The 12,436-nt window shown below is 40.2% G+C and overlaps 2 long non-coding RNA genes across 3 annotated transcripts in view; both read left to right on the top strand.

The window, feature by feature from the left end:
• The window catches only part of LOC140496359 (uncharacterized), a 79,868-nt gene extending 79,300 nt beyond the window's left edge, over positions 1–568 (top strand). Inside the window, exon 3 of the long non-coding RNA XR_011964252.1 lies at positions 471–568. This is a non-coding gene — a long non-coding RNA (uncharacterized lncRNA). The remainder of the gene's footprint in view (positions 1–470) is intronic.
• Positions 569–592: 24 nt separating this feature from the next.
• Positions 593–12,001, top strand: LOC140496356 (uncharacterized). 2 transcript variants are annotated; one of them, XR_011964249.1, is made up of 3 exons: positions 593–661; positions 6,368–8,244; positions 9,498–12,001. It is a non-coding gene; the product is annotated as an uncharacterized lncRNA (long non-coding RNA). The 2 variants fall into 2 exon arrangements; XR_011964250.1 differs by lacking the exon at positions 593–661 and having other exon boundaries at positions 5,752–6,443; positions 8,160–8,244.
• The last annotated feature ends 435 nt before the right edge of the window (positions 12,002–12,436 follow it).

The raw sequence follows: 12,436 nt of genomic DNA, 5'->3' as shown, positions 1-12,436 counted from the left end.
CGCGGTGTCCACCAACACCCTGGAGTTGTTCAGGAAGAGGTGGGTGTCACATGGAGTGGAGTGCATTATTTCCCTCTCCAATTCTATTTTGATTTAGTCCCTACCCTCCCCTTCACTGTTTTGATCACACAGCATTGCCCTTTGATGTGAAGGGCAGTGCTTGTCACTGGCCACTCGGGTGTTTTCCTATCTACCTGGTGGTGGAAATTGAATAAAGATTCATGCACCTTGTGTTTCTCACTGTGTCTCACACCTACACACACACACCAGGGGTGCTGGGGAAAAATAAGCACTACCGCAGTTAGGTGGTAGTGTGGGGGTTAAATTAAAAAAAATAGCAGTGGTGTTGGTATTTGTCGTTACTTTGAAGGTCTCATTTTCATGGAGATGTATTTGGCCAGCTGCATCTGTTTATTTAAAAAAAGTAAGGAAGAAGTGCAACCCCTTAAAGAAATTTAATTCTTTTTCAGTCATTTTGAACATTTGTGGCTGTCTCTGAATGAAGAGCTTTTTGCAGCAGAGAGCGGCGGGAGCTGGGTGGAAGTGAAGTCGGAGTGCAAAGCCGGTCGGGAAGGTAATTGTTATTTGAGTGGAGAAGGAACCCGAGACACTACACATGTAGTGTCTCCCACCCTCCCTCCTCCTCTAACCTAAAAAAAAGGTAAGCTACTTGGTGTTCTTGTTTTGGAAACTAAGTGTAGAGTTATGGCAGCGCAGGCAGTGGAATGTTCCTCCTGCAGGATGTTTGAGGTAGGGGTGACCACCGATGCTCCTGCCGACTTCATCTGCAGGAAGTACAGCCAGCTCCAGCTCCTCACAGACCGCGTTAGGGAACTGGAGCTGGAGTTGGATGAACTGAGGATTATTCGAGAGGCTGATAGATAGAAGCTCCAGGGACATAGTTACGCCAGAGAACAGAGGTAGCTCAGTAACAGTTAGAGGTGGGAAGGGGAGGAAGCAGGCAGTGCAGGGATCCCCTGCTTGGGTCGTTCCCCTCAACAATAAGTATACCGCTTTGGATACTGTTGGGGGGGACGGCCTAGCAGGGGAAGCTGCAGTGACCAGGTCTCTGGCATGAGGTCCGGCTCTGAGGCTCAGAAGGGAAAGGGGGAGATGAGGAGAGCGCTAGTTATAGGAGAATCTATAGTTAGAGGGACAGACAGGCGGTTCTGTGGACATGGGCGAGACTCTCGGATGGTTTGTTGCCTCCCGGGTGCCAGGGTCCGAGACGTCTCGGACCGGGACTTCAGAATCCTTAAGGGGGAGGGTGTGCAGCCAGAAGTCGTGGTGCACATTGTCACCAACGGCATAGGTAGGAAGAGGGGTGGGGAGGTCATTCAGGAGCTCAGGGAGTTAGGCTGGAAGCTAAAAGCTAGGACGGACAGAGTCGTCATCTCTGGGTTGTTGCCGGTGCCACGTGACAGTGAGGCAAGGAATAGGGAGAGAGAGTGCAGTTGAACACATGGCTGCAAGGATGGTGTAGGAGGGAGGGTTTCAGGTGTTTGGACAATTGGACTGCATTCTGGGGAAGGTGGGACCTGTACAAGCAGGACGGGTTGCACCTGAACCAGAAGGGCACCAATATCCTGGGAGGTCGGTTTGCTAGCACTCTTTGGGGGGGGTTTAAACTAATTTTACAGGGGGATGGGATCCGGACTTGTAGTCCAGCAAGTAGGTTAGCTGTTTTTCAGGATGTCCAAGAATGTAGGGAGGCTGTGGAGAAGGTAGCACTGACAGGGAATACTTGCAGACACAGAGATGGGTTCAAGTATGTGTACTTCAACACAAGGAGTATCAGAAATAAGGTGGGTGAACTTAAAGCGTGGATCGGTACTTGGGACTACGATGTTGTGGCCATCACGGAAACGTGGATAGAAGAGGGACAGGAATGGTTGTTGGAGGTTCCTGGTTACAGATGTTTCAGTAAGATTAGTGAGGGTGGTAAAAAAGGAGGAGATGTGGCATTGTTAATTAGAAATGGTATAATAGCTGCAGAAAGGCAGTTCGAGGGGGATCTGCCTTTGGAGGTAGTATGGGCTGAAGTCAGAAATAGGAAAGGAGCAGTCACCTTGTTGGGTTTTCACTATAGGCCCCCCAATAGCGGCAGAGATGTGGAGAAACAGATTGGGAAACAGATTTTGGAAAGGTGCAGAAGCCACAGGGTGGTAGTCATGGGCGATTTCAACTTCCCAAATATTGATTGGAAGCTCTTTAGATCAAGTAGATTGGACGGGGCGGTGTTTGTGCAGTGTGTCCTGGAAGCTTTTCTAACTCAGTATGTAGATTGTCCGACCAGAGGGGAGGCCATATTGGATTTGGTACTTTGTAACGAACCAGGACAAGTGATGGGCTTGTTAGTGGGTGAGCATTTTGGTGATGGTGACCACAATTCTGTGACTTTCACCTTGGTTATGGAGAGAAATAGGTGCATGCAACAGGGTAGGTTTTACAATTGGGGAAAGGATAAATACGATGCTGCAAGACAGGGTCTGAGGAGCATAAGTTGGGAGCATAGGCTGTCAGGGAAGGATGTAATTGAAATGTGGAACTTTTTCAAGGAACAGATACGACGTGTCCTTGATATGTATATACCTGTCAGGCACGAAAGAGATGGTCGTGTCAGGGAACCTTGGTTGATGAGGGAGGTTGAATATCTAGTAAAGAGGAAGAAGGAGGAAACCAGGTTCAGATAGAGCATTGGAGGGATACAGGATAGCCAGGAGAAAGGGATTAGGAGAGCTAAGAGAGGGCATGAAAAATCTTTGGCGGGTAGAATCAAGGATAACCCCAAGGCCTTTTATGCGTATGTGAGAAACATGAGAATGACAAGAACGAGGGTAGGTCCGATCAAGGACAGTAGTGGGAGACTGTATATTGAGTCGGAAGAGATAGGAGAGGTCTTGAATGAGTACTTTTCTTCAGTATTTACAAATGAGAGGGACCGTATTGTTGAAGAGGAGAGTATGAAACGGACTGGTAAGCTAGAGGAGATACTTGTTAGGAAGGAAGATGTGTTGGCCATTTTGAAAAACTTGAGGATAGACAAGTCCCCAGGCCTGACGGGATATAACCTCGGATTATGTGAGAAGCAAGAGAGGAAATTGCAGAGCCATTGGCAATGATCTTTTTGTCTTCACTGTCAACGGGGGTGGTACCAGGGGACTGGAGAGTGGCGAATGTTGTGCCTCTGTTCAAAAAAGGGAATAGGGATAACCCCGGGAATTACAGGCCAGTTAGTTTTACTTCGGTGGTAGGCAAAGTAATGGAAAGGGTACCGAGGGATAGGATTTATGAGTATCTGGAAAGATTGCTTGATTAGGGACAGCCAGCACGGATTTGAGAGGGGTAGGTCTCGCCTTACAAGTCTTATTGAATTCTTTGAGGAGGTGACCGAGCATGTGGATGAGGGTAGAGCAGTGGATGTAGTGTACATGGATTTTAGTAAGACATTTGATAAGGTTCCCCATGGTAGGCTTATTCGGAAAGTCAGGAGGCAGAGGATAGTGGGAAATTTGGCCAGTTGGATAGAGAACTGGCTAACCGGTCGAAGTCAGAGAGTGGTGGTAGATGGTAAATATTCAGCTTGGAGCCCAGTTACAAGTGGAGCTCTGCAGGGATCAATTCTGGGTCCTCTGCTGTTTGTAATTTTTATTAATGACTTGGAAGAGGGAGTCGAAGGGTGGGTCAGTAAATTTGCAGATGATACGAAGATTGGTGGAGTTGTGGATAGTGAGGAGGGCTGTTGTCGGCTGCAAAGGGACTTAGATATGATGCAGAGCTGGGCTGAGGAGTGGCAGATGGAGTTCAACCCTGTCAAGTGTGAGGTTGTCCATTTTGGAAGGACAAATAAGAATGTGGAATACAGGGTTAACGGTAGGGTTCTTAGTAAGGTGGAGGAGCAGAGGGATCTTGGGGTCTATGTTCATAGATCTTTGAAAGTTGCCACTCAGGTGGATAGAGCTTGTAAGAAGGCCTATGCTGTATTAGTGTTCATTAGCAGAGGGAATGAATTCGAGAGTCGTGAGGTGATGTTGCAGCTGTACAGGACCTTGGTTAGGCCACATTTGGAGTACTGTGTGCAGTTCTGGTCGCCTCATTTTAGGAAAGGTGTGGAAGCTTTGGAGAGGGTGCAGAGGAGATTTACCAGGATGTTGCCTGAAATGGAGAATAGGTCATAGGAGGATAGGTTGAGAGTGCTAGGCCTTTTCTCATTGGAATGGCGAAGGATGAGGGGTGACTTGATAGAGGTTTATAAGATGATCAGGGGAATAGATAGAGTAGACAGTCAGAGACTTTTTCCCCAGGTACAACAGAGTGTTATAAGGGGACATAAATTTAAGGTGAAGGGTGGAAGGTATAGGGGGGATGTCAGGGGTAGGTTCTTTACCCAGAGAGTGGTGGGGACATGGAATGCACTGCCTGTGGGAGTGGCAGAGTCAGAATCATTGGTGACTTTTAAGCAGCAATTGGATAGGTACATGGATAGGTGCTTAAGCTAGGACAAATGTTCAGCACAACATCGTCGGCTGAAGGGCCTGTTCTGTGCTGTATTGTTCTATGTTCTATGTTCTATGAATATTACTACGGCAGAAAACGAAGGATTTAAAATGCATGGTCAGGATCCATCCTCTTGATAATGTATTTGTGATTACTGCCATGAGAAATGTCACAAAATAAAGCTCATTATATTTTTAAAATATAATAATTATATTTTATTTATTTATTTATTCATTATTTATTTTTGCATGGAGCCTGTTGCATTACTATTCCTTCTTTTGTTCCAGTTTTTTGCTTTTGCAGTCGGCCAGAAGCCACTTCAGTTGAAAATTAATAACGTTTCAAGAAATAGAAGTTTCCAGAATTTGCAACTAATTTAATATTCCTTGGTGGCACAAGAAATTTAAACACAGAATGCACATATAATAACACTCAAGACATTATGTGTTGACAATAATTGAATATATTTGAAAAGATGTGAAAAATGTGAGGGACATACTTATTGCTATTAAAAAATAAACAAGGCGAGGAAGTGTTGCTCATGTTTCTCCTTGAATTCATTAAAATCTCCATTCATTCATGCATTAGCTATTCACATTTGCATTATTATCTTGCTCATCTTAAAGGATGTTGATGAATCTTGAAGGATTGAATGTTCCTATTTGCAACAATTACTAATCTGCTAAAACACCTTTCTGCACTTTTTCAGTAAAATGACATTTGGAGCATTGTTTCTGAAAACAATAGCAACAATTATAGAAAATTATGTTTTCGTGGATTAATAAAAGCCTTCTTTGACAGTAGGGTTTCATTTTGATCAACAAAATCCCAGTTATAAAATTGACAATAGCTTTTTATGTTATCTTTCTAGGGTGTCTAAACATTTCTCATAATGAAAGAATCATCTAGCATAAATTTATTTTGGTACTGAAATCATTGAAATGTGTGAGTAAGAAACAGAGAAAGTGAATCATTGGTAAATTTATATATATACGCATCTGTAATTAACTCCGATAGCAGTTGTAAAATCTCATACTGATTCAAAAGAAATGAAAATAATAATTTACATTTATCATTATTGACTTGTTTCATTATACTGCTTCTTTAGCTTGTTCAAATTTATACATACTGACACTTCAAACAAATCTTCTTATGAAAAATTTCCAAGATAATTGTTTTTAAGGAATAATGTTTTAAAATGTATTTTTAAATATTAACGTATGACGATATCACGTTTGCTTGAAATCCTTTTCTTCACTGTCTCATTGTGTGATTTAATCCATGAAAAATATTTGCTAATCTTGAAGAACCTAGTTTCAAGGTACAGGTGAAAATCCCTATATTTTGATGTAAAAACAATACTAAAAGGCAATTAAACTTAAAAAGAAATCTGCTTTTCCCATTTGCATGCGCTGTGGCTGCTTTTCCTTTATGTAAGTTAAAAAAGGAAGATTTTATTATTAGTAGCTAAGCAACAGGCAATGGACTATTATTATATGGTTGGCATAGCAATGTGGAATGAACTACAATTACATCATGATCTTAGTAACCATATAGGCATCACTAACAAAGCTTGTTTCCTTAATATTTTCTAATTAGAAGCCAATTCACAATTTTCTTAATTGTGGGTTTATGCCTTTTTGTAAACTTGAAGAAATGATTGGATTTGTTTTCAGCCTTATTTAATAGCAAGCTTAAGGACATTAAATTATTTGTCCATTCCAGCAGACTCCCGTTGTAATTCTGACTGAAAAGGCTGTGAACTCTATTAGGATTTGGAAATGCCAGGGCATCATATGCTAAGAGTATCTTCTTCCTCTGCTTCAAAAGACATATAAAATAATTTTGCAGGCTGGTTTTCCTATTTCAGACTCCTTGAAGGGTCCAAGTAAGTTCCACTGGGGAAATTTCAGGCCAAGGGAATGGGCTGGAAGTCTGCAGATAAGGTAAGTAATATCTTTTTATAATTCACAACATTACAAACGAGACTAAAAGCACACAAGCACCTTTCCGTAGGACAGCAGGACTAGAGGTGGAGGAGGGGAAGAAACCTTGGCAACCAGTGAACCCAAAAGTTGCTGGGGGCTGTGGCATTTCCTTCACCAGAACTCTGATGAGTACATGAGTTGCTGTCAGGATTGTGCACTTCATATTTTCCAAGACAACATTTCAAATCAGTAGTGTTATTCAAAATTAGGATCTCTGAATTAGGATATTTGGAACTCTAATTCCAAAGCTTTAATTCAGGAAATATTTGTAGAACACCACAAATAAATATTTCCTTCACTTATATTGAAGTAAATAAAAATATGTTATGCTGCATAGGCTGTCCACTACAATCATGACATGAAATAACTAAAGTGGATCAGATTTTAATTATGAGATTTGGATCATTTTTTTCACTAACAAACTGCAACTGATCTTAACCATGGCCTTCGGCATCGAAGACCAATCTTTCCAATACATTGGAATCAAATTATGACACCGCAGAGAGGGAGGTAGTTTCCTGTACAATTATCCTTTGATGCCATTTCCTCAAGGCAATGGACTGAATTCAGGTTTAGACTGGTACCAGAACTTCATATACCATTAGTGTGAAATCAGGTTCAATTAGCCTTGAATTGTGCCAATTTGTTCTTGCACAATTGCTTTTGGAGCACTACAAAACCACAAGAAAATTATAGAGTTCAGAAATTCAAGCAAGTCTGAAATACCTACAGCATCATTGTCAAGAGTGTATGGTAAAATACAGGCCTCAAAATGAAAAGAATGCTTTGTTTTCTTTTGTTTGTTTAAGTTTAATTCTGATATAAAAATGCTTTGACCTAGAGCGACAGGTCTGCATTCAATGTCGTCGGAACATCTGGGGAATGGCATTACATCCCCTAAATAGTCTGGTGCTGTTGAGGTTGATACACAAGTTGTCAAATGCAAATTTCATATCTTCAATCCATTTTAATCTCACATTGTACAACCTTCAATGAACCAAGTAATTCTTGTCACTGCAGCAATATGTGACAATAAACTTTATACAGTATAAACTTCACCAGCATAATCACATAAGATAAAATAAAACAAAGAGCTGCAGATGCTGGAGATCCAAAACAAATACAGAAATTGCTGGTGAAACTCAGCAGTTCTGGCAACAAGTGTGGGAAGAAAGTGGGGAAGGGGGCTGGGATTATTCAAAAACTTAAAATTTGGAAACCCAACCTCAACCAGCTCAGGTTTTAATGAATTGTCAGATCTATCTGTATGCATCCTGATCTAATTCCATTCCCCTCGTCTGTCCTATTCAGCCAAATCACATCTCCTCATCCTTGATCTAATCCAAGCTGTCCAAGATATCTGTTTCAATGTCTTCTGACCTCCCTGCTCTTCACTTCTTGGATGTGGCCATAGACTTTGCAGCATAATAGCCAGATAGCTGCACAATCAGCTGGCTACCAGCTGGGAAACTGGCTTAAAATTATTTCCATTGAATGTAATGGGACCTCTTGGAAACCACTACCTTTAAGTTTCCTAAGCCAGCATGAATATAAGAGCTGGACCCTAAATAAGGCCAATGAGAACAGGATTGTAGCTTTTGGATTGTGTCTTTGGTGAAGGATCCTTAGATAATGTTGGACAGTTCAAACAACCAATTGTTTTTATTTCTACAGGAAAGCTGGTATCCCATCATCTCATGGGCTTTTAGCTGAAGTGCAGAAACAGAAATTGAGAAACCATGACGATTGGAAAAGCCAGGTGAGAGTTGACGGTTAGCGACAATAGAAAATGAAATGCCAGGAGGAAAGCAGGCCTGAAAGGAAAAGCATTGGTTGGTTGAATAGCATCTAAAATTAGAATGGAAAGAGGAATGACAGGAGGAGGGAGAATTTTAGCAGACGTAGTGGACATGTGCCCCTTGTGGACTATGATTAGTATTGGATGGATCAATATTTGTCGCCATATCATCTCACCGCTTCCCACACTACATCTTGAGAAATATCAGGGGCCATTTTTGTTAACAAGAAAATCTATAAAATGTATCCAATTATTTTGTGAAACTGATTCTGCATTGTGTAACTCTAGTCAATTCTGTTTGATATTCTAAAGGCACGATTTCTAAAAATGTATGGCTGTTGAAAGCTAAAAGATTGCATTAGACCCAATGAAGAGGTTTATTCCTTTTTCTGTATTTAATCTTTGCATTTCAACTGAGTTAACACAGAATAGATACAGACTCTACTTAATATTTTATCTCATAATTAATCATGCACCAAGAAAAAAAAACTGTTGCCCAATTTGAACCTTGTGCATTTAACAACTGAAGACTTTATAAGGGATTATGTTCGTATTTTAACATAAACTAAGAGCTATTAGCATACACTAGAGGTCACTGTTTTAACCTAAAAGTAAAAATGTTGGCATTGTTATCAAGCATATTATATTTTGTACCCATTTGACACAATATTAAACTGTTCTTAAACACACTTAAATCAGTTGTCATAACCAGCCCAAAATCCCTATGCAATATGAAGTGTTGTACTCTCAAGTTCTTTGATATAACATGGCACAGTGGTTAGCACTGCTGCCTCACAGCACCAGAGACCCGGGTTCAATTCCCGCCTCAGGCGACTGACTGTGTGGAGTTTGCATGTTCTCCCCGTGTCTGCGTGGGTTTCCTCCGGGTGCTCCGGTTTCCTCCCACAGTCCAAAAGATGTGCAGGTCAGGTGAATTGGCCATGCTAAATTGCCCGTAGTGTTAGGTAAGGGGTAGATGTAGATGTAGGGGTATGGGTGGGTTACGCTTCGGCAGGGCAGTGTGGACTTGTTGGGCCGAAGGGCCTGTTTCCACACTGTAAAGTAATCTAATCTAATAACCTAAAGAAAATGAAAGCTCTCTCGCCAAATATTCAAAAAGATAACTACTGAATTTTCTGATGTTTTAAAAATATAGAGTTCCAAAACAAAAGTCATGCTACAAATCATCAAAAGGTGATGCTTTTCTTCTGTAGAACTATTGCTGTGCTGTCTTCGAAGTCTCAGAAGTTTGCAGTTCTCCAACCCGCTATCTACAAATATGATGGCTTCACTTGGTTGTTTTCTTGCAGAACTTCCAATTATAAAGGATTTCTACTGTGGCAAATAACTGAAGGCAGTATTGCTCACATGAATGTAAATGAAACTGAAGAAATATACAAGTCAGCACAGGTACCAGTGACAGAAGAACATCGTCACATGATTTTATTGTGTGCCTTACGTTGAAAGATTAGGCAACCTGAAATTAGCAATGCAAAAACTAAAGGCCAAGGGTTTGTTTTCTTGTTTTTATTATTGTAAGTAATACTTATTTCCATTCTGTTTCTTCCTCTGTTGTGATCAGCAGATAAGAGGACAGGCAGAAAGATTATGCAATTCTCCATGATATTTGATGCAAAATCTGTCTTATATCAAGTTAGTAGTTAGTGCAATTAAAATGATATAAATCAGTTTATGGTGACTGTTACAAATATCAATTTCATTCGATTGTTATGACTATCGCTTTAATTTAGAGTAAAATGGAGGGGTTATGTGACTCCTTCATCTGACAACAAGTTTGGTTGGCTTGCTTGTTAAAGGCAAAGTTGATCCAGACTTGGAAAGCTATGGGAGAAATTCTTACTTGTATTCAATGTCCAGGGTAGCTGTGCTCATGGTGGATAGACTGCTTAGGCTAGGCTTTGGCTATCCAAGGTCAGTAATCACCAGATGTGCCTACGTTAAAAAATGACCTGAAACTTGTGATTTTTCCTCTTAAAGGACAGGTAGAATCAGAAACATTTGATCACACAAGGAAGGAGTAGATGGCCACAGAGGTAGATGAATGCTGAAGTGAACTTGTTAGATGGCCTATGTTAGTTTCTTTGCACGTTATCACAGCAGAAGTGGTTGGATGCATTAGCTTTCAATGATGGCCTCATGCACCATGCAAACTCAATGTCAGCTCATACCCTGACCCAGCCCTCATAATATCCAAGCTGCTTCCATAGCCATTCACAGAGTATTCACCATGGGAAGACATCAAGAGTCAAGTGGAGATGTCAAAAAACTTCTAATACTCTAATACAGCTCTCACTCCTATACACTTCATAGTGTAATAAAATTTCCCATTTGTGGTACCATTGAATGCCTTTAAATCTCAATTCACAATCAGTTTCTAAACTGAAAAACCTCTGCTCAGACTCCATGCCAAATACAACAAGGCTATTTAAACTGTCAGTAAAATTATGAATTCAGAACCAGCAGCTAAGCTCATTTTAGCTTTTGAAACACAACCAAGCATTCATAATGACATCCTTTGAGGAAATGTCAACAAAGAGCTCAATTAAAACTGCATCCTCAGGTGCTACTTATTTCTCTGACATCCTCCATCAAAGTAGTCCAGCAGGTTAGTTTGTCTTATTCCCATAGCTTTTGTTTGATAGTTAGAGGATAAGGCATTTTAAAGAAAAACTTCAGGACAGTTATAAAAACCTTACTGAGCCTTCAAGAACAATTATGACTGCTCTGTTAATTTGCAACTCCTATTCTGAATGTTCAGATCCTTGGAATTGCCAAAATGGGGTGTGTTTGAACCTCAGCACTGAATCCAAATTACAATGCTGAGTTTGGGTTTCTTTCCTATGTGAATCACACCCCACCTCCTTTTCCTCACTGGCAAAAATTGGATCTTTTGAAAATGAAAATGAAAATCGACTTTCTCCATCTGGGTACTGTCCACTATCTTTAAAAATTTATGGAGTCTTATCTTTACAAAAATCTCACCCTTGGTCTCCAAATCACAGTGAGATACATTAGGAATCTCAGATTTTGTAAACAGTTATACTTTTAGTTGTCTATTTAAGTCTAAGATGGAATGGGATGCGTGGTCTACTTTGCATTTTTACCTGGATACAAGGTCCATGTAATTCACTTTGCTATAGTGACGGGACTTTAGAGGACAACAGTCTATAGGAAGCCAACATATTATCATCTGACAGTGTTTTTATAAGATTTTCCTGAACTTCACATACCAGTCAGCCTGTAGGAATCTGAGCAAGACAGAAAGAAGGAGCAGAGAAAGATGAAGGAAGCTATTCCTACAATTGAGCAAAGAACATCCTAGCCCAGTCAGTGACTACACAAAACACAAATGGGACATTGTATTTAAACTAAGGAATAAAGAATTTGTGAGGATTTAAACAGAACTGGAAGATTCATGTAGAGAAGGGTGAAATTCCAATTTTTCATTCACTATGAACATCACTCTGGGATTTATAGTTGTTCAACTGGGAAATGTAAGAGTAAGGGAGCAAGTCCTCAGGAACTATAATACACTTTGGACTGGTTCCCAGGGAATGTTCAGTGAAGAGACTGTTTAAAGTATAACCATGGATTGGAGTTGTTGGTCAGTTTAAAAGTAAAATTGGAAAATGTTCTTTATTTAAAATGCAAGTTGCCTGTAAAAATAGTGATTTGTCAATGTTGCTTTTAAATTATTTGCTACAGTAAAAATCTTAAAACTTGAAACCATGTCCTGTGATCATTTCATTTAGTCAGTGGATGTTTACATTTTTTTTAAAAAAAGTTTTCATTATCTGCAGGGACTATAACACAACCTAGTGTTTCCCTGGGCAGGGCAAGTTTCTTCTGCCCCTAATGTATTTTCAATATCGTGTTGATTCTATGATGCAAATTTTCAAAGAATCTTTAGGTAGAGGTTATCCAACTTTTACATATAAACAGGGTAATGCTTATAGTCAACAGGTTTGTAAGAATGCACTCCAAACAATATTTTGATACCCAACAAGTGCAGCTAATTACAATAATCTCTTACACTTTGTGCTTGTGTTTCATCTTTCAATCTGGATATATTGTGGATTTGCCAGTAATCTGAAGAGCAAATTATATGAATATGATTTCAGTTCATCATGTT

This window comes from Chiloscyllium punctatum, chromosome 26, assembly GCF_047496795.1.
Source record: "Chiloscyllium punctatum isolate Juve2018m chromosome 26, sChiPun1.3, whole genome shotgun sequence".
Classification (NCBI taxonomy): Eukaryota; Metazoa; Chordata; class Chondrichthyes; order Orectolobiformes; family Hemiscylliidae; genus Chiloscyllium; species Chiloscyllium punctatum.
This window is presented reverse-complemented; position numbering and strand designations above follow the sequence as displayed.